The sequence below is a fragment of the Odocoileus virginianus genome, chromosome 21 (genome assembly GCF_023699985.2).
Source record: "Odocoileus virginianus isolate 20LAN1187 ecotype Illinois chromosome 21, Ovbor_1.2, whole genome shotgun sequence".
NCBI lineage: Eukaryota > Metazoa > Chordata > Mammalia > Artiodactyla > Cervidae > Odocoileus > Odocoileus virginianus.
In genome coordinates, this window is record NC_069694.1 from 54,467,035 (window position 1) to 54,491,115 (window position 24,081).

The window sequence follows — 24,081 nt, forward strand, 5'->3', positions numbered from 1 at the left end:
GACTGAGCCCTATGGAGGCCTCTATATTAACCCTCAAGATTCCACAGGGCAGATGCGGAAATCTACTTCTCTTGTAAACACCCAAGGCAAGCCTCATGTGTAATTTCTCTGGTTTATTACAACTACCATCTACCAATATAGAGTGGTTTGTGTTTTTCTTCAGCCTCTTCTTGCCCACCTGTATGGGGTGGGGAAGACAGATTTGAGAATCATCTAGGGAACTCTTAAGTTTCTGGACCAGGGTTAGGCAGTAATTCTGATTCACTAGACAACTCTGCCTTGTAGAAATAGTATGGAGAAAATGATGCTTGTATATATACCTGGATTTACCAAAAATATTCAAATGGGTCATTTTTTCTCCCATATATTATCTGTCAAGATAGCTTAGTGAAAAGTATGTTGGGAAGAAGTGGAACAATGGTATAAAAGAGACAGTGCATGGCTAAAAATATTCCCCTTTAATACTATTTTAAAAACTACAATGTTCAGGCTGAGATACAAAAATTTACATATAAAAAATTTAAAATATTTCTTTGTCATTATTTGTAAAATTGTATTTTTGCTTAGAAGCAGAAAATACAATTACTTAAGGACTTCTCCTCTCCTTAGAAACTGTATCATGAGGTTTCTACTTTATTTTCACTGTTTTGAATCTATTTTGTTATTTAAAATCAATTTCTTGTCAAAAGAGTCCAATATTAACTTTATCTGGTTTTGAAACTTTGTGATTAATTTTTGTGGCATATGAAGAGAAAGTAAAACTAAGTAACCATGACTGAGAGCCATTGAAAATGAATATAGCATGCTGAATTTTCTCTGGCACTTGCACTAATATGAAAACTTACTTGCTCAGTTTTTGGTTCCACATGAAAGTAGCTTAGAACTTACCACTGCATCCTAATAACTAGTTAAAAAAAAAAGAATAGGTTTAAAAATTAATAGCTCTTCTCGGGTAAGAGAGGGGAATATCAGAGCAAACCACTACCCCTAAGATAGGAGAGATAGATGATTGAATATGAAATCACAGCTTATCCTTGAAGCAGAGATATCTGAGAGGAATCTGCCTCAGAAACCAGTCACAGAGTGGGAAAACCTAAATTATAACTAAATTGCTGGAGAGTCAGAGAGTGGATAACTCTGAAACATAAAACCACCAAGGGACCCACTTATTGGAGAATGAGGAATACAGTATTGTAAGATTTATGAAGAGTTTGACCAGGTTCCCACAGTAAATATTATAGAAGAATTCCCTGAGTCTTCTGGCAGAGCATGGAGAAAAGGAATCACTTTGAAATACACTGGAGCACTCTGTTCTTCTTAATAAAGCCTGCCATCAGGGGAAATTAATTAACCAGAGCCTAACCTAATGGAGCCTGACCTGGGGAAAAGATATACTCAACTTCAGTCCACTCTAAACATCCTGAGTGGGGAGAAAGAAAATGAGAAACACTTGTAAAGTTCACAGTCCAGAGACAAAGGATCAATAAAATATCTTAATATGTATGATCATATTAATCATACAGTATGCTCCCTCTTCCCCCAACCCACTACTATAGGCACATTTACAGCAGTTCCTCTTAACTGGTCCATCATATGTGGTTATCAAGAAAAAATTACAAGGCATACCAAAGGCAAAGCATCCTCATGGTTTGAAGAGACAGAGCAAACATAAGAACCAAACATTCAGGGAGGCTGAAATTGTCAGGCCAGAAACTCAAAACACTTATGAGTAATATGCAAAGTGCTCTAATGTATTCAGTAAACTACATGTAAGAACAGATGGGCAACATAAGCAGAAGAGGTGAAAATTCTAAGAAAGAACCAGAGAGAGATGCTGCAGATCAAAAACACTGTAACAAAAATGAAGAATGCCTTTGATGGAATGCCCAGTCTTGCACTATTATTCAACATAGTTTTGGAAGTCTTACCCATGGAAATCAGAGAATAAAAAACAATAAAAGAAATCCAAATTGGAAAGAAGAAATAAAACTGTCACAGTTTGCAGATGACATGATACTATGTATAGAAAACCCTGAAGACAGAAAATTTCTATCAGTGCTCATCAATGAGGCTGGTAAAGTTGCAGGATATAAAATTAATACACAAAAATTTCTTGCATTCCTATGCACTAACAGCAAAAGCTTAGAAAGAGAAACCAAATGGAAAAATTCCATTTACCATCATATTAAAAAGAATAATAAATGACATACTAGACCAAATGGACTTAAACAACATTCTATCCAAAACCAGAGAAATATACATATTTTAAAAGTGCACATCAAACAGTCTCCAGGATAGATTATAAGTCTCAGTAAATCTAAGAAAACTGAAATCATATCAAGCATATTTGTTGACTACAACACTGTGGCAAAAGAAATTATCTACAAGTGAAAAAAAAATTGCAAAAGATATAATGTGTGGAAGCTAAACAATATGCTACTAGATAATTGATGAATCACTGAAGAAATCAAAAAAGCAATCATATATATTACCTGAAAACAAATGAAAAACACAATGATCCAAAATGTAGGATATCACAAAAGCAGTTCTAGGATGAAAGTTTATAGAGATACAAATCTACCACAGGAAACAAGAACTATTCAAAAAACAATCCAACCTTATCCTAAAAGAAACTAGAGAAAGAGGGTTTTCCCTGGTGGCTGAAGATGGTAAAGAATCTCTTTGCCAATGCAGGAGACCCGGGTTTTATCCCTGAGTCGGGAAGATACCCTGGAGAAGGAAATTGCAACCCACTCTTTTGCTTTTGCCTGGAAAAATCCCATGGACGGAGAAGCCTGGTAGGCTACAGTCCATGCGGTTGCAAAGAGTCAGACACGACTGTGCGACTTCTCTTTCCCATTTTTTGGAGAAGGGAATGACTTCCTGCTTCAGTATTCTTGCCTGGAGAATTCCCTGGACAAAGGAGCCTAATGGGCTATATTCCATAGGGTCACAAAGAGTCGGACAGGACTGAGCGACTAACACTTTCACTATAAAAGTTGGTATTAGGGGAAGAATCATTAAGATGAAAGAAGAAATAAATGAAAAATCTAAAAATAAATTAATAAAATGATCAAGGAAACTAAGAACTGATTCTTTGAAATGATAAAAAAAAAAAAGGATAAACCTTTAGTCAGACTCATCAAGAATAAGAGAAGGTCCAAATCAATAAGCTTAGAAATGTAAAATAGGTCACAACTGACATGAAGAAATACAAAGGATCATAAAAGATCACTACAGTTGTACATCAACAAAATGGACAACAGAGAAGGAATGGACAAATTCCACTCAACAATACATAATAAGGGTTATACAGATGATCAGGTGGGATCTATTCCAGGGATGCAATGATTCAATATCCAGAAATCAATGTGATATATTATATTAACAAATGGAAGGATTAAAATAAATGACATGGTTATCTTAATAACTGCAGAAAAACATTTGACAAAATTCAATATCCATTCATGAGAAAAGCCCTCAAAGATGTTGTAGAGGAAACATATCTAAACAGAGTAAAGGCCACTTATGGCAAACCATAGCTAATGGCATACTCAACAGTGAAAAACTGAAAGACTTTCCTGTAACATCAGAAACGAAACAAGGATGCTCACTCTTACTTTTATTTAGCATAGTATTGAAAGTCCTAGCCACAGCAATCAGAAAAGAAAAAGAAAGAGCATCCAAACTGGAAGGAAAGAAGTAAAACTTTCATTTGCAATGATAAAATACTATATACAGAAAACCCTAAAATCTCTGCCAAAAAACTATTAGAACTAATAAATGAATTCAGTAAATTTTCAGGATACAAGGTTAATATAAAAAAATCTGTCACTTTTCTATACAACCGATCATGAACTATGAGAAAGAGAAAGCAAGGGGTGAAAGCCCATTTAAAATTACATCAAAAAGAATAAAATCCCTAGGAATAAACTTAATGAGGGAGGTGAAAGACCTAGACTGTGAAAACTACAGAACTTTGATGAGGAAATTAAACATGATATAAAGAAATAGAAAGATATCCTATATTCATGGATCAGAAGAATTTATATTGTCAAAATATTCATATTACAGCAATCTATAGACAAAGTAATCTTTATCAAAGTTTTTCATGAAGTTTTTCACAAAACTAAAATAAACAATCCTAAAATTTGTATGGAATCACAAAGAACCTCCAAATTTCCAAGGTAATCTTGTGGAAAAAATCAAAGCTTAGAATATCATACTCCCTGACCTCAGACTAACACAGAGCTACAGTAATCAAAACACCATGGTATTGACACAAAAATAGACACAGAAAAGAACAGAGAGCCCAGAAATAAACCTGCACAGTGTGGTTAATTAATCAATGACAAATCAGGCAAGAATATACAATGGAAATAGGACAGTCTCTTCCACAAATGGTGCTGGGAAAACTGGACAGCTACATGTAAGTGTGAAATTAGAACACTATCTAAGACCATGTACAAAAAAAAAAAAAAAACTCAAAATGAATTAAAGATCTCAGTATAAGATAAATCATAAAACTCCTGGAATTGAACATACTAACGAAACTCTGAAATAAATAGTAGCAATATTTCATTTGACTATCACCTAAGGAACAAGAAACAAAAGCAAAAATAAACAAATGGGACCAAATTAAACTTAAAGGGTTTTGCATAGCAAATAACACCATCAACATAATTTAAAGACAACACATTGAATGAAAGAAAGTATTTGCAAATGATATAAAAAATAAGGGCTAAATATCCAAAATATATAAATGGCTTATAAAACTCAATATGAAAAAAAAAATTTAAACGTGGACAGAAGACTTGAATAGACAATTTTCAGAAGACAATATACAGATGGCCAACAGGCACATGAAAAAATGCTCAGTTTTGCAAATCATCAGAGAAGCACAAATTAAAATGACAATGAGGTATCATTTCATACCTGTCAAAACGGCTATCATCAAAGCATCTACAAATAACAAATGTTGTCATGGAAGTGAAGAAAAGGCAAAACCAGCCCACTGTTAATTGGAATGTAAATGGATACAACTACTATGGAAAACAATAACAAGGATCTTCAAAAACCTAAAAATAAAGTCATTTTAAGCTCTAGCAGTCCCACTGCTGAGTTTATAACCAAGGTGGGGGGGGGCACTTTAATTCAAAAAGGTAAAGACATCCCGTGTTCATAGTAATATTGTCTGGAATAGCCGAGTTATGGAGACAAATATTCACCAACAGATGGATGGATAAAGAAGATGTATGTTTATGTGTCTGTGTGTATACATATACACAGTGCAATATACAAACAAATACAGTGGAATATTATTCAGCCATAAATAAGAATGAAGTTTTGCCATTTACATCAATGTAGGTAGACCTAGAGTATATTATACTTAATGAAAAAAGTAGGAGAAAGACAAACATTCTTACCACTTTTAAGTGGGATCTAAAAAATTAAATGAATGAATTTATATAATGAAACAGAAACATACAGATATAGAGAGAGCAAAATACTGGTCACCAGTGCAAAGAAACAGAGAAAAACAATAGAATGGGAAAACTAGAGATCTCCAACAAAATTAGAGATACCAAGGGGACATTTCATGCAAAGATGGGCTCAATGAAGGACAGAAATGGTATGAACCTAACAGAAGCAGAAGATATTAAGAAGAGGTGGCAAGAATACACAGAAGAACTGTACAAAGAAGACCTTCACAGACTAGATAATCACGATGGTATGATCACTCACCTAGAACCAGACATCCTGGAATGTGAAGTCAAGTGGGCCTTAGAAAGCATCACTATGAACAAAGCTAGTGGAGGTAATGGAATTCCAGTTGAGCTCTTTCAAATCCTAAAAGATGATTCTGTGAAAGTGCTGCACTCAATATGCAAGCAGATTAGGAAAACTCAGCAGTGGCCACAGGACTGGAAAATGTCAGTTTTCTATCCAATCCCAAAGAAAGGCAATACCAAAGAATGCTCAAACTACCACACAAATACACTCATCTCACAAGCTAGAAAAGTAATGCTCTAAATTCTCCAAGCCAGGCTTCAGCAGTACATGAACCATGAAATTCCAGAGGCTCAAGCTGGATTTAGAAAAGGCAGAGGAACCGAAGATCAAGTTGCCAACATCTGCTGGATCATAAAAAAAGCAAGAGGGTTCCAGAAAAAATATCTAATTCTGCTTTATTGAGTATGCCAAAGCCCTTGACTGTGTAGATCACAATAAACTGTGGGAAGTTCTAAAAAAGATGAGAATATCAGACCACCTGACCTGCCTGTTGAGAAACCTGTATGCAGGTCAGGAGGCAACAGTTAGAACTGGACATGGAACAACAGACTGGTTCCAAGTAGGAAAAGCAGTACATCAAGGCTGTATATTGCCACCCTGCTTATTTAACTTATATGCAGAATACAGCATAAGAAACACTGGGCTGGGTGAAGCACAAGCCGGAATCAAGATTGCCAGGAGAAATATCAATAACCTCAGATATGCAGATGACACCACCCTTATGGCAGAAAGTAAAGAAGAACTAAAGAACCTCTTGATGAAAGTGAAAGAGGAGAGTGAAAACTTTGACTTAAAACTCAACGTCCAGGAAACTAAGATCATGGCATCCAATCCCGTCACTTCATGGCAAATAGATGGGGAAACAGTGGAAACAGTGACAGACTTTATTTTCAGGGGCCCCAAAATCACTGAAGATGGTGATTGAAGCCATAAAATTAAAGATGCTTACTCCTTGAAAGAAAAGTCATGACCAACCTAGACAGCATATTAAAAAGCAGAGACATTACTTTGCCAACAAAGGTTCATCTAGTCAAAGCTATGGTTTTTCCACAGTCATGTATGGATGTGAGAGTTGGACTATAAAGAAAACTGAACACTGAAGAATTGATGCTTTTGAACTGTGATGTTGGAGAAGACTTTTGAGAGTCCCTTGGACTGCAAGGAAATCCAACCAGTCCCTCCTAAAGGAAATCAGCCCTGAATATTCCTTGGAAGTACTGATGTTGAAACTGAAACTCCAATACTTTGGCCACCTGATGCAAAGAACTGACTCACTGGAAAAGACCCTGATGCTGGGAAAGATTTAAGGTGGGAGGAGAAGGGGACAACAGAGGATGAGATGATTGGATGGCATCACTGACTCAATGGACTTGAGTTTGAGTAAACTCTGGGAGTTGGTGATGGACAGGGAGAACTGGCATGCTGCAGTCCATGGGGTCACAAAGAGTCGGACATGACTGAGCAACTGAACTGAACTGAACTGAAGTAATGAGAAGCAGAAGATGAGCAGAGAGATAGGGATATATGTTTAAGAGAGATATATTATTAGCTTTAAAATAGATAAGTAGCAAGGATTTATCATTCAACACAAGAAAATATAGCCATTATTTTGTAGTAACTTTAAATGTCATATAATCTATTATATGCTGAATTATAATATTGTACACCTAAAGCTAATATGATATCGTAAATCAACCAAACTTCAATAAAAATTTTAAAAACAGTAAAATTAGGTCATATCTTGTGAAATCATAGGTTGTCCCTCTGCAATATGTACATTTTTCTTTTTTTAATTTATTTATCTTTTAATTGAAGGATAATTGCTTTACATAATTTTGTTATTTTCTGTCAAACTTCAACAGAGTCAGACACAGATATACATACATCCCCTCCCTTTTGAATCTTCCTTCCATCTTCCCTCCCATCGCCCCCTTCTAGGTTGATACAGAGCCCCTGTTTGAGTTTCCTGAGCCATGCAGCAAATTCCCATTGGCTATCTATTTCACATATGGTGATGTATGTTTCCATGTTACTCTTGCCATACATCTCACCCTTTCCTCCCCTCTCTCCATGTCCATAAGTCTATTCTCTATGTCTGTTTCTCCACTGTTGCCCTGTAAATAAATTCTTCTGTACCATTTTTCTAGATTCCAAATATATGTTAGAATATGATATTTATCTTTCTCTTTTTGACTTACTTCAATCTGTATAACAGGTTCTACATTCACCCACCTCATTATAACTAACTCAAATATGTTCCTCTTTATGGCTGAGAATCTTCCATTGTATATATGTACAACTTCTTTATCCATTCATCTCTTGATGGACATCTAGGTTGCTTCCATGTTCCATCTATTGTAAATAGTGCTGCAATGAACAATGGGATATATGTGTCTTTTTCAATTTTGGTTTCCCCAGATTATATGCTGAGGAGTGGGATTGCTGGGTCATATGGTGGTTTTATTCCTAGTCTTTTAAGGAATCTCCATAACATCTACCATAGTGGCTGTATCAGTTTTCATTCCCACCAACAGTGCAAGAGTGTTTCCTTTAGTCCTCTCTAGCACTTATTGTTTGTAGACTTTTTGATGATGGCCATTCTGACTGGTGTGAGGTGATCTTATTATAGTTTTAATTTGCATTTCTCTAATATTGAGTGGTGTTGAACATCTTTTCATGTGTTTTTTAGCCATCTGTATGTCTTCTTTGGAAAAATGCCTGTTTAGGCCTTTTCCCCACTTTTTGATTGGGTTGATTTTATCTGGTATGGAATTATATGAGCTGCTTGTATATTTTTGGAAATTAATCCTTTGTCAATTATTTCACCTGCTATTATTTTCTCCCATTCTGAGGGTTATCTTTTCACCTTGCTTATAGTTTCCTTTGATGTGCAAAAGCTTTTAAGTTTAATCAAGTTCCACTTGCTTACTTTTGTTTTATTTCCATTACTCTAGGAGGTGGGTCATAGAGGATCTTGCTTTAATTTAGGTCATCGAGTGTTCTGCCTATGTTTTCCTCTAAGAGTTTTATAGTTACTGGTCTTACATTGAGGTATTTAATCCATTTTGAGTTTATCTTTGTGTATGGAGTTAGGAAGTTTTCTAATTTCATTCTTTTACATCTAGCTGTTCAGTTTTTCCAGCACCATTTATTGAAAAGGCTGTCTTTGCCCCATTGTATATTCTTGCCTCCTTTGTCAAAAATAAGGTACCCATAAGTGCATGGGTTTATTTCTAGGCTCTCTATGTTCTTCTGTTGGTCTATATTTCTGTTTTTATGCCAGTACCATACTGTCTTGTTGACTGTATCTTTGTATTATCATCTGAAGTCAGGAACGTTGGTTCTTTCAGCTCCATTCTTCTTTCTCAAGACTACTTTGGCTTCAAGGTCTTTTGTGTTTCCACATGAATTGCAAAATTTTTCTAGTTCTTTGAACAATGCCATTGGTAATTTAATAGTGAAAGTGTTGAAGCTGTAGATTGTCTTTGGTAGTATAGTCGTTTCACAATATTGATTCTTCCTACCCAGGAACATGGAATAATTTTCCATCTGTTTACATTATCTTTGATGTCTTTCATTAGTGCCTTATAATTTTCTGTATACAATTCATTTATCTCATTAGGTAAGTTTATTCCTAGATATTTAATTATTTTTGTTGCAATGGTGAATGGAATTGATTCCTTGATTTCTTTTTCTGATTTTTAATTGTTATACAGAAATGCAAGTGATTTCTGTATATTGATTTTGTATCCTGCAACTTTGCTACATTCACTGATTAGCTCTACTAATTTACCTATATTATCTTTAGTGTTTTCTATGCACAGTATCATGTCATCTGCAAACAGTGAGAGCTTTACTTCTTCTTTTCTGATTTGGATTCCTTTTTATTTCTTTTTCTTCTCTGATAGCAACTAGGAATTCCATAACTATGTTGAATAATACTCTTGATAGTGGACACCCTTGTCTTGTTCCTCAATTAGGGGAAATGTTCCTGATCTCAGTGGAAACTGAAAGCATTTTTCACCACTGACTACTCCATTAGCCTTGGAATATGGAATGAAGCAGGGCAAAGGCTAATAGAGTTTTGCTAAGAAAGCGCACTGGTCACAGCAAACCCCCTCTTCCAACAACACAAGAGAAGACTCTACACATGGACATCACCAGATGCTCATTAACAAAATCAGATTGATTATATTCTTTGCAGCCAAAGATGGAGAAACTCTATACAGTCACCAAAAACAAGACTAGGACATGACTGGCTCAGATCATGAACTCCTTATTGCCAAACTCATACTTAAATAAAAGAAAGTAGGGAAAACCACCAGACCACTCAGGTATGACCTAAGTCAAATCCCTTATGATGACATAGTGGAAGTGAGAAATAGATTTAAGGGACTAGATCTGATAGACAGAGTGCCTGATGAACTATGGATGGAGGTTTGTGACACTGTACAGGAGACAAGGAGCAAGACCATCCCCAAAAAAAGAAATGCAAAAAAGCAAAATGGTTGTCTGAGGAAGCCTTATAAATAGCTGTGAAAAGAAGAGAAGAGAGAAGAGAAGAGAAAAGATAAAGAAGAGAAGCCATAGGCAAAGGAGAAAAGAAAAGATATACCCATTTGAATGCAGAGTTCCAAAGAATAGTAAGGGGAGATAAGAAAGCCTTCCTCAGTGATCACTGCAAACAAATAGAGAAAAACAATAAAATGGGAAAGACTAGTGATCTCTTCAAGAAAATTAGAGATATCAAAGGAACACTTCATGCGAAGATGGGCTCAATGAAAGACAGAAATGGTATGGACCTAACAGAAGCAGGAGATATTAAGAAGAGGTGGCAAGAATACACAAAAGGAAATGCTCAAAATTCTCCAAACTAGACTTCAGCAATATGTGAACTATGAACTTTCAGATGTTCAAGCTGGTTTTAGAAAAGGCAGATGAACAAGAGATCATTGCTAACATCCATTGGATCATCAAAAAAGCAAGAGAGTTCCAGAAAAACATCTATTTCTGCTCAATTGACTATGCCAATGCCTTTGACTGTGTGGGTCACAATAAACTGTGGAAGATTCTGAAAGATATGGGAATACCAAATAACTTGACCTACCTCTTGAAAAACCTGTATGCAGGCCAGGAAGCAGCAGTTAGAACCTGACATGGAACAACAGACTGGTTCCAAATAGAAAAAGGAGTGCGTCAGGGCTGTATATTGTCACCCTGCTTATTTAACTTATATGCAGAGTACATCATGAGAAACGCTGGGCTGGAAGAAGCACAAGCTGGAATCAAGATTGCCAGGAGAAATATCAATAACCTCAGATATGCAGATGACACCACCCTTATGGCAGAAAGTGAAGAAGAACTAAAGAGCCTCTTGAAGAAAGTGAAAGAGGAGAGTGAAAAAGTTGGCTTAAAACTCAACATCCAGAAAACTAAAATCATGGCATCCAGTCCCATCACTTCATGGCAAATACATGGGGAAACAGTGACAGACTTTATTTTCAGGGGCCCCAAAATCACTGCAGATGGTGATTTAAGCCATAAAATTAAAGATGCTTACTCGTTGGAAGAAAAGTCATGACCAGCCTAGACAGCATATTTAAAAGCAGAGATATTACTTTGCCAACAAAGGTCCATGTAGTCAAAGCTATGGTTTTTCCACTAGCCTTGTTTGGATGTGAGAGTTGGACTATAAAGAAAGTTGAGTGCTGAAGAATTGATGCTTTTGAACTGTGGTATTGGAGAAGACTCTTGAGAGTCCCTTGGATGGCAAGAAGATCCAACAAGTCCATCCTAAAGGAAATCAGTCTTGAATATTCATTGGAAGGACTGATGCTGAAGCTGAAATTGCAATACTTTGGCCACTTGATGTGAAGAACTGACTTATTTGCAAAGACCTTGATGCTGGGAAAGATTAAAGGCTGGAGGAGAAGGGGATGACAGAGAATGAGATAGTTGGATGGCATCACCGACTCAATGGACATGAGTCTGAGTAAATTCTGGAAGTTGATAATGGCCAGGGAGTGCTACAGTCCATGGGGTCACAAAGAATCAGACACGACTGAGTGACTTAATTGAAACTGAGAAGGGTATGGCAAACAGTATTGGCCAATACATTCCAGTGTTCTTCCCTGGAGAACCCCCTCCCTGACAGAGAAGGCTGGCAGGCCACAGTCTACAGGGTCGCCAAGAATTGGACCTGACCAAAGCAACTCTGTGCACATAGATGCAAGACTCTTTTTGCCTGTGGCACTCTGCCCCAGTGAGGGTTGGGAGTGAAGGTGGTTAGCTGCTTGGTTTGTGGGTACCCTAATGGCAGCAAGTGTGCAGGGACACGGACTGCCTCCACCATAGGAGTTATGGCCCTGTCAGTGTCTTTTTTTGAACCTCTTGTGGCTGGCGATCATAAGGCCTTTTTGGCCAGTCTTTCTCCATGGCTCTGCCCCTTCAGGCACTTAGAGGGCTCCCTTACCTGGGGTCCCTCTCTGTTTTTCAGGGGGTCAGGCACATAGAGGGCCCCTCCACCCTCGCCCCCAGCTCAGGCCCTACTCTGTAGATGGAAGCATCAGGCACTTAAAGGAGCGTCCTGGGTGGGGTCCTACTATACATTTCAGGGCGTCAGGCATTTGATGGGCCAACCTCTCTATTGTTCAGCAGCAGATGCTGGCTGTGTGGAGAGATAGAGGCTTTGGTGATGGCTCCACCCCCTACACGTGACTCAGCAGTATCGCCTTGCTTCCATGGCTGCCTGGCTTTCCTCCAGAGGCGTTACCCACAATCTCCTCCCCCACTTCTCCTTTTTTTTTTTTTTTTTTTTTTTCATTTATTTTTATTAGTTGGAGGCTAATTACTTCACAACATTGCAGTGGGTTTTGTCATACATTAACATGAATCAGCCATGGAGTTACATGTATTCCCCATCCCGATCCCCCCTCCCACCTCCCTCTCCACCCTATTCCTCTGGGTCTTCCCAGTTCACCAGGCCTGAGCACTTGTCTCATGCATCCCACCTGGGCTGGTGATCTGTTTTACTATAGATAATATACATGCTATTCTCTCGAAACATCCCACCCTCGCTTTCTCCCACAGAGTCCAAAAGTCTGTTCTGTACATCTGTGTCTCTTTTTCTGTTTTGCATATAGGGTTATCATTACCATCTTTCTAAATTCCATATATATGTGTTAGTATGCTGTAATGTTCTTTATCTTTCTGGCTTACTTCACTCTGTATAATGGGCTCCAGTTTCATCCATCTCATTAGAACTGACTCAAATGAATTCTTTTTAATGGCTGAGTAATATTCCATGGTGTATATGTACCACAGCTTCCTTATCCATTCGTCTGCTGATAGGCATCTAGGTTGCTTCCATGTCCTGGCTATTATAAACAGTGCTGTGATGAACACTGGGGTGCACGTGTCTCTTTCAGATCTGGTTTCCTCGGTGTGTATGCCCAGAAGTGGTATTGCTGGGTCATATGGCAGTTCTATTTCCAGTTTTTTAAGAAATCTCCACACTGTTTTCCATAGTGGCTGTACTAGTTTGCATTCCCACCAACAGTGTAAGATGCATTCCCCTTGATCCATCTCTCCACAATCAACAAAAGCCCTCTCCCAGGGATTGCTCCACAATCGCTAAACTCCAGCTCCCAGCTGCTGGGCCTTCTAGGGGACCTGCATCCCTGTCCGGGATATGTATGGCTGCAGCAAGGACTGTCTGATTCTTATTCCATTTAGGCCACCACAGATCAGCTGTTTCACTCTCAGCCTTAAATGTTTCTCCTCTGACTCAGACAATTGCCCCATGTGGGAATTGGACCCCTGCTTCAGTTCCCCCACCCGCCTAGGGCAGGTCCAGTCCTACTAACACTCCTGTTTTTCTCCCTAGTTCTTTCATCCTATGAGTTTTGTGTGGTTCTATATATCATTTCCCACTGGTCAGGTCCTCCTGTCTGCCCTCAGCTGGTGTTCTGCATGCACTTCTGTATCTGAAGGTGTATTCCTGATGTGTCCGTGGAGAGAGATGTAATCCACGTCCAGCTACTCCTCCACCATCTTGTTCCACCTCCCTGTAATGTGTATATTTTTATTATTATGCTACTCAGGGACATAATGGAACTATTAAATATTTATTCAGTCTTAGTGGGCTAAGATAAAAGTGATGTTCTAATTCAAGGGTCCCTAACCCGTGGGCCGTGATACTGGTCTGTGGCAATTAAGGAACTGGGCCACACAGCAGGAGGTAAGTGGTAGGAGAGCAAGCAAAGCTTCATTTATATTTGCAGCCCCTCCCCATTGCTCACATTATCACCCGAGTTCTGCCTCCTGTCAGATCAGCAGCAGCAATAGATTCTCACAGGGGCTCGACCCCTGACCAATGCATGTGAGGGATCTGGGTTGCACTCCTTACGAGAATCTAATGCTTGATGATCCGAGGTAGAGCTGGGGCAGTGATGCTAGCACTGGGCACTGCCTACAAATTCAGGTTACCACTGGGAAAGAGGTTTGACTGCCCAGTGCTGTGCTTAGTCACTCAGTCGTGTCTGACTCTTTGAGACCCCATGGACTGTAGCCCCCCAGGCTCCTCGGTCCATGGGATTCTCTAGGCAAGAATACTGGAGTAGGTTGCCAGGCCCTCCTCCAGGGGATCTTCCCAACCCAGGGATCAAACCCAGGTCTCTCAGGCTTCTTTACCATCTGAGCCACCAGGAAAGCACAGAGACCATAATAAATCAATTGCTTGCAGACTCATATCAAAACTCTATCAGTGTGTGGCAAGTGACAAGCTGCATCTGGTGGCAGGCTTTAAGTAAGAATCCAACACTTTTCCCAGCTGGTGCATGATCACCTATCCCAGCTTTCAAAAGAATTTGAGCATTACTTACCAACCACAAAAGACCATGTAAGTGGGAAGAATGGGTCCGTGACCCATTTGTGAACAAACCAGGTGAATCAGCTTTGTCTGTGCTAGAAAAGGATCAACTCCTTGAGATCGGAAATGATGATGGTCTTAAAAGAATGTTTGAAACAACTTCAAATCTCCATACATTCTGGATTAAAATCAGCATGGAATATCCTGAGACTGTCACAAAAGCAATGAAAAGTATGCTTCCATTTCCAACATCCTGTTTTTTTTGAAGCAGGGATTTTTGCAGTGACAGCAACCAAAATGAGATTATGAAGTAGACTGGACATAAGCAAAACCCTTCAGTTGACACTATTTCCCATCACCCCCAGATGGGACCATCTAGTTGCAGGAAAACAAGCTCAGGGCACACACCGATTTTGTATTATGGTGAGTTGTATCATTATTTCATTATATATCACATTATAATAATAACAGATATAAAGTACACAATAAATACAATGCACTCAAATCATCCTGAAACATCCCTCCCCACAGGATCATGGAAAAATTGTATTTAATGAAACTGGTCTCTGGTGCCAAAAGGTTGGGAACCACTGTACTAATTGATATTAGTTCAGAAACTCATAAATGTATTTGATAATGTTTCATTAAGAATACATGAATTATGTCCCACTCAGTATGTAAACTAATAACACTTTCAATAAACATATATTTAAGCTTAGGGGGAAAAAAAGTAAATTTTAACAGCTCTCATAAGAAAAATATTTTTTGCTATTCCTTTAATTTTCTATTAAATTAGAATGAGATGGATGCTCATAAACATTGTGATAACCGTTTCATGATATATATGAGTTAAATCATTATTCTGTACACTCACACAGTGACATATGTCAACTACATCTCAATAAAACTGGAAGAAAAAATAATTCAAAGAAATAAACATAACCAGCAGGCAGAAAATCCAACCTATCAAAATTTGAGACAAATTTATAGTACTGAATGCATATGTTAGAACTGAAGAAATGTGTAAAGTCAATATCCTAAGATTTCTTCATAGAAAACCAGGAAAAGAGAAGCAAATTAAATTCTAAGTAAGCAGAAGAGAGAGAATTCAAATTACTAATATCAGAAATGAAAAAGGGCCCATATATACAGATTCTCTGAACATAAGAGTACAATGAATCAATAATATGGATAAGTCTTTGCTCACAAATTTGATAATCTAGATGAAATACACTAACTCCTTCAAAGACACAGCCTGACAAAATTCACACAGAAAAAATAGAAGTACATAATAGGCCTATGTAAAATTTTTAAAAATTTAATCAATAATTAATAACCTTCCAAAGCAGAAAACACCAGGGCTATATTGATTTACCAGTGAATTCAACCAAATATTTAAGCAAGAAATTCTACCAATTCTCTACAGTCTCCTTCAGAAGATATGACATCAGCATTATCTTAATGCCAAAATCAGACAAACACATTACAAGGAAAGAAAATACAGACTGACATAGTTCATGAACACAAATGCAAAGACTTCAACAAAATATTACAAACTGAATAAAAGAAATATAAAAAGAATGACACACCACAACCAAATTTTATTTAACCCATATAGGCAAGACTGATGCAACATTTGAATTTTTGTTACAAATGCAAAATTTCTCTAAAAAGTAAAAAAGGAAAATAAATACATGAAATAAATGGACTGACTTAGGACATATGAAGCAAGAAAGTTGTCAGAAGAACTATCAGTGACAATTGCCACAAAAGTGAAATCCATGAAGTGATGTATTTGGTAGAAGTATTTTGTGAGAAGGGTATATGAGAGTCCTTACCGTAAGATTTCTTGTCAGAAGTAAATGCTACATAGTCTTACTTCCTCTTGTCAGTATCTTTTGCTTTTGTTCCTATGGTAGCTATATTTCATAGCCCTGAAGTTGAGAAAAAAATCAAAAAAGAATATACTAAAATGCATACCCAAACACTGAACCACATCATCATAGTCTCCCACCCCAATTCAGACCCCAGATGCTATTTGGGGGTTTAACCTACAAACTTGATTTTCTATGAGGAACTAGAAACAGAACTTTCCCCAATCTTCTGGCCCCCTCTTAATGGTGCCGTGACGAAAAAAAAAAAAAATCAACATTAGAAAATGGTCAGTATGTTATCAATCGTCACTTTAACAGCACCCCAAAAATGACTGAAACACAAATTGGTAGAGTCAACATCAGCTAATTAGCTGTAATATTTCCAAAGAAATGTGACCCATGCATGACTAGGTATTTTGTTTACTCAAGTTTGAGGGGCTTTCCTTTCCTTTGATGACAGATTCAAATGTTAAACTGTTTATATATTCATGTAATGACTTCAAATAGTAGCATAATTGATGCCAGGAGTGTTCATTGTTTTTTTTTTTTTTTTACTTTTAATATCCATAAAGTGTCCAGTTCGCCATTGACTTATATAAGAAGAGAAGACAATCATAGCCTCCTACTTCCTGATAATCTTCTCAAGTTTCTATAAAATAGAAAAGAATAAATATTTATAAAATAGGAAAATACAAAAACTAATGTAGCACTTTCTATGCATCTCTTTATTTACAACATATACAACTTTATGTGACATAATGGACTTTGTGACATAACTATTAGTGCACATTATGAAGCTACATTTTTATATAGTAATATGCTACTAAGTTTGATGCATGTATATGAAATTTCACAAATCTTTAAAAATTAAAAATGGAGAAAAATAGCAGGTGAGCTCTTATTTTGCTTTTTGGAATGAAAAGTGTTTAGTGAATTTGTGAAGAAAGGGCTTCTATAGAAGACAAAAAGTGCTCTGACAGAATTTGGGGGAAATTCTCCTAAACAACTGATTTTGTTTTATCATAAAAAAAGCATGGTTCTGTAAATAAGAGGAAAGCAGATGAACTGAAGATCTGTAATCAAATCTCTCACAAAAGGTTTTGTAAGCATGCTGTCACTTCAGTTGGGTCTCTTTGTGACCCCATGTACTATAGGCTTCCAGACTCCTCTGTCCATGGGATTTTCCAGGCAATAATACTGGAGTGGGTTGCCATGCCCTCCTCCAGGGGATCTTCTCTTCTTACACTGGTCTGGACACTTTCTCGATCAGTTCGGTTCAGTAGCTCAGTTGTGTCCGACTCTTCGCAACCCCATGGATGGCAGCACGCCAGGCTTCATTCAAAACAAAACACAAGAGCAATGAACACCACTGGCATCAATTATTCTATTATTTGAAGTCATTGCATGAATATATAAGCAGTTTAACATTTGAATCTGTCATCAAAGGAAAGGAAAGCCCCTCAAACTTGAGTAAACAAAATACCTAGTCATGTATCTACTTTATTGATCTCTTCTTCCCTACTAAGATTCCTCTTAGAGACATATACTGGAGAACATTTCTCCATAATAATGTAATAACTCACTTTTTAAAAACCTGTGGCAGCTTACAAGCTATTTTATGATAAGAATGAAATAGCTACTTAGAATTTATGTGATGAATATTTTTCTCAATTGTAGAAAAATATTTGCCTCATGTCAGATGGCAGACAAACACCCCCAGGATTATCAGGTACTCCTCCTTCTTCGGTCTAGAAGCTCCAAATTGTCTGCTCACCCAGGAAAGTAACACTCTGGCATTTGACTTGAATTTCTATTTGCCCATCCAGATCATTTGCATCATCATAATTATGATAAACAGCATCAAATAATTGTTGTCGACTTTCTAGCTTTCAGGGATGGATATGAAACTGATAACAGTAAAAGGCACCTGTATTTTGCTGATTGACTGCCTCAGTACTGCTGCTGCTGCTAAGTCGCTTCAGTCGTGTCTGACTCTGTGCGACCCCATAGACGGCAGCCCACCAGGCTCCCCCGTCCCTGGGATCCTCCAGGCAAGAACGCTGGAGTGGGTTGCGATTTCCTTCTTCAATTCATGAAAGTGAAAAGTGAAAGTGGTTGCTCACTCCTGTCCAACTCTTAGCAACGCCATGGACCACAGCCTACCAGGCTCCTCCATCCATGGGATTTTCCAGGCAAGGGTACTGGAGTGGGGTGCCATTGCCTTCTCTGACCTCAGTACTATTTAGAAGTTATTTTTATGCTGAGGTTGTAAAATGTTGGGAAAGAGGAAGGAAAGGAGTTAGTTGTTCAGTCGTGTCTGACCTTTGTGACTCCATGGACTGTAGCCCCACAGGTTACTCGTCCATAAGATTCTCCAGGCAAGAATACTAGAGTGGGTGTGATTCCCTTCTCCACGGGAACTTCCTGACCCAGCTCTTCCACATTGCAGGCAGATTCTTTAATATCTGAGCCACCAGGAAGCCCCTGGGATGTTAGTTCACTTTAAACTAGATGAGTCTAGAAAGTAATTTAATAACTGATAGCTATACACACAGGTATAAGGGGATAGCTCATGTGGTTTTAATGTGCATTTCCCTCATGATTACTAATGCTGAGTGCTTTTACGTGTCTGTTTAGCCATTTGATAAGTTAGAATGTTTGCTTTTACTTCTTCGAATTCAAAAATATTTTAGACATTTAAAAGACTAAACCAAATTAATGCAAGCTAATTCTAAATTAGTTTATGCATTTTGGACACAACTGCAAGTATTTAGACTGCTTTTTATTTTGAGGGGGCTCCAAAATCACTGCAGATGGTGACTGCAGCCATGAAATTAAAAGACACTTACCCCTCAGAAGGAAAGTTATGACCAACCTAGACAGCATATTAAAAAGCAGAGACATTACTTTGCCAACAAAGGTCCATCTAGTCACGGCTATGGTTTTTCCAGTGGTCATGTATGGATGTGAGAATTGGACTGTGAAGAAAGCTGAGCACCAAAAATTTGATGCTTTTGAACTGTGGTGATGGAGAAGACACTTGAGAATCCCTTGGACTGCAAGGAGATCCAACCAGTTCATCCTAAAGGAGATCAGTCCTGGGTGTTCCTTGGAAGGACTGATGTTGAAGCTGAAGCTCCAATACTTTGGTCACCTGATGCGAAGAGTTGGACTCATTGGAAAAGACCCTGATGCCGGGAGGGATTGGGGTCAGGAAGAGAAGGGGACGACAGAGGATGAGATGGCTGGATGGTATCACTGCTTCGATGGACATGAGTTTGAGTAAACTCTGGGAATTGGTGGTGGACAGGGAGGCCTGGCGTGCTGCGATTCATGGGTTGCAAAGAGTTGGACACGACTGAGAGACTGAACTGAACTGAACTGCATAATTCCTGAGGCAAGTTTTGAATAGGTTTCCATTCTTCTTTATTTGTTTCTGCAAATCTACACTTAACCATGATCAAATCTCTCTCACTTAAAAATGGAATTAAACTTTAAGCCCTGCAGAGTGACATTAGCAAGACATTGGGATTAGAGATTCTCCTACTTGAATCCCTCATCGGCAACAACAACGTGATGGCCTTCCATGAATAAAAGTACCTGTGTGGAGGGTAAGGATCCTGGTAAGACACTGTGGAACCCTGGTAGAGCCCACAACAGCTTTGAGAAGGCACGTCCATGCCTAGGTGGCAGGCTCACGGACTATGTCCTGGATACAAACCCGGAAGTAGCTTGTCCCGCCCCATATAGCCTTGGTCCTGCCTCTGGTACCATTCACCAACAGACCCAGCAGGAATCACATCTCCCATTAGTGGGAACATAAACTGGAATAACCACTACAGGAAAGAGAAATGAGATTTCTCAAAAAAAAAAAAAAAAACCTGAAAACAGTAACTATGATATTATCCAGCATTCCCACTTCTGTATATATGTGTAGGGGTGGTCCCAGATGGAACCGGAGGCATATGAGGCCTTTCCCTCCCTGACTGCAGCCGATAAGCCCCATTGACAGAGACCCCAGCCATAACTGTCCTACTCAGCCATTGGTTGGACCGCCCGGTGGGCCCTCCTCCCAACCAAGTGAGCGGCTGTCAACCAGCAACCTGTTACCAGCCCTGCTCTGCCACTGGCCAGGACCACTGAAAACCCCTCCCCTTCTCTCTATTGTGTATAAGAGGACCCTGAATCCTGACTGAGGCGAGATGGTTCTTGGAAAAGCTAATCTGCCATCTATTCAGCTTGCTGGCTTTCTGATTAAAGTCATCATTCCTTGCTCCAAAATGCATTTTCCTGATTCATTTGTCTGTTGCTCGGCAAGTAGAATGATCTTGGGCTGAGTAACATACATATATATGTATCATACATACATAGATATATATGTATGTTTTATACACACACACACACACATACATGCACAAAGGAAATAAAATTAGCATCTCAAAAAGATATCCAGACTTTCATGTTCATTCCACCGTTTTTCACATTAGCTAAGACACAGAAACAATCTAAAGGTCTATTAGTGGATGAATGGACAGAAATAAGGAACACATACAATATTATTTGGCCATAAAAAGGATATCCTGATATTTATGCCAGAAGATGAAACTGGAAGACATTATTCTAAGAGAAATAAGCTAGACATAGAAAGACAAACACTATATGATCTCACTTATATATGGAATATTAAAAAGTTGAACTCATAGAACCAGAGAGCATAATGATGGTTGTCAGGAGCTGAAGGATGGAGGAAATGGGAAGATGTTGGCCAAAGGATGCAAATTTTCAATTATAAGTTGTATAAATTGTGAGGATCTAATGCAGAGCATGGTGATTATAGTCAACAAAGCTGAAATATATATACTTCAAAGTTGCTAAGAGGCTAGATCTTAAAATGTTCTCATCACAAAATGAAGTAATAATTATGTGACATGGTACAGATCTTATCTAATGCTCTGGTGGTAATCATATTGCAATATATAAGTGTATCAGATCAATACATTGAACATCTTAAAGTTGGTGATTTTAAGATAATTCTGTATTGTACACTTGAAATCTGCTAAGAGAGTAGATCTTATATTTTCATCAGACACATACACATGCATCATAAAACTATGTGTGGAGGTGAATGTCTTAATTAACTTGATTGTGGTAGTCATTTTACAATGTATAAATATATTGAATCATCACTTATGCATCATTAATAATTTAAAAATCCTAATTAAACTCATGTTTCCTTCCAAGTAACTCCTCATTTGCCATTTCCTCACTTACTTATGTTGTTGTTCAGTCACTAAGTCATGTCCAGTTTTTTAGGACCCCATGAACTGCAGCAAACCAGGCTTCCCTGTCTTCACTATCTCCTGGAGTTCACTCACCTATAGGGCATATCTAATAGTATAGATTAAGTTCTACTTAGGAGTAGATGGATCCTACTTGATAGTTACAGTATAAACTGTTTCTCATCGCCACACCTGCAAAAACAGCTTTGCCTCCTGTATTCCACTCTATAAAATGATGCATCTCTGACCACTTGCTCACTTTCAAGTGAGCAACCACTTGAAACCACTCCAGAAGAATCCAGTTGATTCTTCTTGCCTGAAGAATCCCATGGACAGAGGAGTCTGGCGGGCTAGGGTCTGTAGGGTTACAAAGAGTCAGACATGACTGAAGTGACTTAGCACACACACATGACACTTTTTTATATGTCTTCCCATTGCCCTCATGATAAAATCTAAAATTCCATTCAAATCTTGTCAATTCCTTAGCTCTGATCTCGCTTGTTCTAGCCATTCCCCACTCTTAATCCATGCTCCAGATATATTAACATGTTTTCATACCCCTGCATCCTAACTCAGACTTTGTGATTGAAGCATTTCTTCTTCCCACTCCACCTAAACTAGATACCATCTAACCTTCAGCCTAATGCCAGTTGAAATAACATTACTTTAGGTACTCTTATATCAATATGCTTATTGTGCAACTCACTGCATTTCCCTCTTGATCATATTTGCCACACTTCACTTTAACTATATGTTTAGTTGTTCGTAATCCCCACTAGATTACAATGTCAGAGAAGAAAGAAGTGAGAACCTCTTTTTATTTATTGCCATATCTTTAAATATTTGGCACAAACATTCAATAAATCTTTTTTGGGTACATGAGTAAATGAAAAAGTGACAAAGCTTTGTGTTAGGAAAGATGTTTGTGAATGAGAGTGGAGATGTGTATACATGGAGCTATAGAAAAATTTTATTGCATCTTTAGATAAATTCAACACAAAACGCCAGATCTAGATTATCACTTGCTCTCAAAACTTAAAAGATAGGAAAATAGTAACAAAAAATGAAACAACAATGTAAAATAAGATGAGGTGACTACACAATGCTGGTGTTTCCAAACACACTGTATTCTACCAGTAGACTAAACATATTCTCAAGTAGTAAAAGAGTGAAAGAGAAAACCAAATCCATCAACCTGCTCCACTGAACATTAATTTTTTATGGAATAAAAGAAATCTTTCATTTGTTCTGTTTTTTTTTTTCTGGTTAAAACTGGAAACCATTTCAATGATCTGGTAGGTCAGATTTTAAGACTAAATGTGTTCTGTATTTACATGGATGCTTGTTAACTTTTCTGATTCACTAAGGCATTTTTATTTATCTTGGAGATTCAACAGATTTAAACAGTGTGCTATGACAATAGTTTGACTAGCTTCAGTGATTATGCCCCTTTACTTATTAAATACAAAATTAGAATTTATAACCATTTCAGAGTCATAAAATATGGTAACAATGGGAAGATAAAATGGATTTTATAAAAAATATTCTTTAAAATATATATATAAAAAAATAAGCTGAAAGCTTAATTTAAAAGTTTTTAGAGTTCTACTATATATCCATGCTGGCTTCCCGTTTAGCTCAGTGGTAAAGCATCCACCTGCCAATGCAGTAGACATGAGATTGAACCCTGGGTCAGGAAGATCCGGGGCAGGAGGAAATGGCAACCCACTCTAGTATTCTTGCCTAGGCAATCCCAAGGAAAGAGGATCACTGGCGGGTTACAGTTTCTGGGGATGCAGAAGAGTCGGACATGACTTCACAACTAAACAACAACATATATCCATGCGCACACATATACATAGACAGTATGACTTGTTTTTCATGGGGTTATATTTACATGTAATTGCCAGGATCAAACAGGATAGAGAAATATAATGACATATGACCAGTGTCCATTAAAGTTTTATTTGTCACAGTTTGGTTATTAAATCAGACCCACTAAACAGTATTATGGAAACAAACTGTTTACCATAGAAACTAGAGTTTACACAAATGTGGCAAAGATAGAAAAACAAAAGCGTCAAAGTCGCGAGTCAGAGATACTTTGTATACTATTTGATCCTGACTGTTATATATAAGCATAATCTCATGAGAAAAATCACCAACCATAATAACCTGAAGCAACAATGTGTCTGACTGTCAAGTCTGTGAAGAAGGGTTTCATATTGACATCTGAGAAACCTGATACCTTTGAGGAAGCTGCAGT